Source organism: Lagenorhynchus albirostris, chromosome 3, assembly GCF_949774975.1.
Source record: "Lagenorhynchus albirostris chromosome 3, mLagAlb1.1, whole genome shotgun sequence".
Taxonomy (NCBI): Eukaryota; Metazoa; Chordata; class Mammalia; order Artiodactyla; family Delphinidae; genus Lagenorhynchus; species Lagenorhynchus albirostris.
In genome coordinates, this window is record NC_083097.1 from 146203725 (window position 1) to 146207258 (window position 3534).

Sequence of the window (3534 nt, forward strand, 5' to 3'; positions counted from 1 at the left end):
CTCGTACAAAATGTGTTCCACAAACGTTCACTGACTGAATGAGCATTCCCATCTATAAAATGGGATTGATAATATTTACTCCAACTATCCCATAGGATTATTTGGGAGGGTGAATTGAGGCCAGTGAGATGGAAAACCCTCTAAACAGTAAAACACGATATCAATATAAGAATTATTAAGTGAACTGACCTTGTTGGTTTCCAGAGACAAAAACCATCTGAGGAAGCAATTGGTGAAGTACAGCGACTTCTCCAGCTGGCAAGGGAGCAGCTCTAATTAAGGAAGTCCCTTCTCTCCAGACTATTATGACTACTATTAGAGAAATCTTTTACATGGGTGAGTGGAACAAATTAAGAAAGACTTTAAGTGATAAGAAACAGTAACCGGATTGGGTATATAAATAGTCAGGGTGGTGGGGAGACAAAAGAACTATCCTATCTCAGCAGTCCACTTGAGAGTTACTGATGGCCAAGTCTCGGCCCCTATTTTAGAGAAAAGGATACTGAGGCCCAGAGAGGGTACAGGGTCCCAGTGTTCACCTGGACCAAGTAATAATCATGACAGCTCACATTATTGAGTACAGCCCTATGATGGAGCACCCACATATAGCAGGTCATTGGATCCACAGAGCAATCCTATGAGGTAGATACTATAATTATCTCCATTTTACAGATAAGAAAACGAACTCAAGCCAAGCAGCTTGTCCAGGGTCACAGTTAGTAAGTGAGGGTTAAGACTTGCAACTCCCTGTTGCCAGGGCAACCAGAAGTCCACGGGTAAAGAAATCTTTGTGGGAAGATATATATTGTTTAATTTATTTGAGGTGGAGGGGGAAGATGTGACTAAAATGGAGATTACTGATGTCATAGAGTATGGGAAAACCTATAATGATCTTTCTAACTTGGGAGTGAAAAAATGGGCAAGGGCTTGGGAGCTGATAAGCCATGGCTCAGTTGAAGCCAGGCCCTAGAGAAAGAAATGCAGTCAGAGGCGCCATAATGCCTGAGCCCTCCTGCTACCTCTCCCTCACTAGCTGACACCATCAATTCGAGGTTAATGCATGCCAGGGTTGGGAGCTAATTATTCCACCATTACAGACATAAATTTCCCCTGGAGAACGGCCAGAGATGGGAGCTAGGGAAAAGGGGAAGAGGCTGGGAAAAGAAAGAGGCTGCCTGGCTCTTACAAATGGGAAAATAATACGGCATCAGCTGGAGTGGGTTCCCAACCACTGGAATACGCTTTGCAAAAATTTTTACAGTCTTTCCTGGTTTTTCTCCAAGCTATTTTCCTGGCTGGGGAGGACTTCCGGAGGTCATCAAGCCCCCATCCCCACCTGTCAGTATCAGTGGTTCCTAAAAGAGCTTGTAGAAAACCCTTCAATTCCACAATTTATTTAATCCTAATCTGTGCCAAGCACTTAGATGCAGGGAAGGGGGAGGGAAATCAGTCACAATGATAAGTAACACAGTTCCTGAATTTCAGGAGCTTTCAATACTGGGGAAGAAGAATGTGTATCCAATCAACACCAGCACTATGGCTAGGGACAGGGAGATTCACTCCAACTAGGAGGTTCTGGGAAGGGAGAAGCGTTTGAGGTGTGTCTTAAAGGATGAGTAACCTTTAGAGAGGGGGGAATGGGAAAGAAAGGGTATTCCAGGTGATGGAAGCAGCAAAAGCAAAACTTTGGAGGGAGGAAAAGACGGAACACATCGGAATGGCTGGGACTTAGGACGCAGCACGTTGAGAGTGAGCTTGCATTGGGAGTAAAGGCCAGGGAAGTCAGCTGGGAGAGACCATGGAGGGCCTGAAATGGCATATTATGGAATTTCAAACTTTCTGCTAGAGGCAATGGGGAGCCATTGATAACTTTTGAGGAAGGGAGTCACATAATCTGATCTGCATTTAGGAAAGAGGCCTGGGGTAGTGTATAGCAGATGGGAGCAAATGGAGGCAAAGGCATCAAGGTGGAAGCTCCTGAAAGACTCCAATAGGAACAAGTAGGGATTTGAGTTAGTGTGTTGGCAACCTTGTCAAGGTGATTTTTGAGGTTAAGAGAGGGAGACACCCTTACAAATGGAGATTTCCCTTGCAAAGGTAAATGTTTCTTACAAAAGGGCCTACTTGGTCTTCCAGGTCCTTCACATCTGCTGTTTCTCAGAAAATAACCAGCTTAAAACAATTAATATGCCTAAGAGACATATTTTAGGGTGGCAAATTCTGCTCCCCTACAACATCAAAAGGCAAGTTTATTATTTTTAAATAACATACATGCTACAGACAAACTATTTGTGTCGGGGGGGGAACAACGTGTCAATGCCCAGAGAAGCTCAGGAAGAGTAAGGGGCACTCACAGTTCCCTTCTGGGTATTCTTGGACAGTTTTCTGTCCAAACAAGGATGACAGTTTTCTCTAAAAGCTAGAGTTACAGCAAAACTGGGAGAAGACGGGGAAGTTTCACTTTCAGTTGTGGGCATTTATTATTATTATAACCTCTTATTTTTAGATTATGAGTATACTTGAGGATGTGAAGTCACACATGTTTAAAAATGAAAATGCTGCACCTCCAAATCAGGGATTCCCCTACCACCTCGTTTCTGAAAAAATCACACCAGAGGAGAAGCTAGGAAAGTGTACAGAGGCATGTGAGCATGAACATGCAAGCGCACACACACAGGCATACCCCATGCCCCACGTCCAAGGAAATGGTTTACACGTCTAGAGCTAACACAGCCACTCAAGGAGAGATGTATGTATATTCAAGGTGGGGGACTGAAGATGAAGGGCTCAGAACCCCATCCCACATGGACACAGAGTTCGAAGAGAGGAGAGAGGAAGGCCAGTAATAGAACAGGGAGCCTTCCGAAGCCAAGAGATCAGGGAGACACTAGGAGGAAGATCTGAAAACGGCATGGCAGGGGAAAAGGTGGACGTCGCTTACCCTGGGTTCGGGAGTCTGGCTCTGGAAGGCTCTGGGGCTGGAGAGAGGCCGTCGTTAATCACACACCTTCCATTCACCCCGTGACTCAGCTAGGTAGATGCTTTGTGTATTTCTTTTTTGTTTGTTTTTTGGCCAAGCCGCGCAGCTTGCAGGATCTTAGTTCCCCGAACCAGGGATCAGACCCAGGTCCTCTGCAGTGGAAGTGCAGAGTCCTAACCACTGGACCGCCAGGGAATTCCCGCTGTGTGTATTTGTGATCCTCAAAATAACCCCCTGACACAGACATAAGTATCCCCTTTTGCAAGTGAGAAAAATGAGGTTCAGAGGCCGCAGGGAAGTGACTTGTCCCAGGTCACATGGGCAGGAAGGGGCAGAGTTGGGATTCACACCACTTCCAAAAACTCATGTTCTTTGCTTTCCACCTGTGTTTCTCAAGAGGGCACTGTTGACATTTTAGGTTGGGCGGTTCTTTCGTTGGGGTGGGGCTGCCTAGGCATCGTAGGGTGTATAGGAACGTCCCTGGCCTCTTCCTGGTAGGCGCCAGCATCACCTGCCCCTCCCCACCCAAGCTGTGACAGTGTCTCCAGACATTG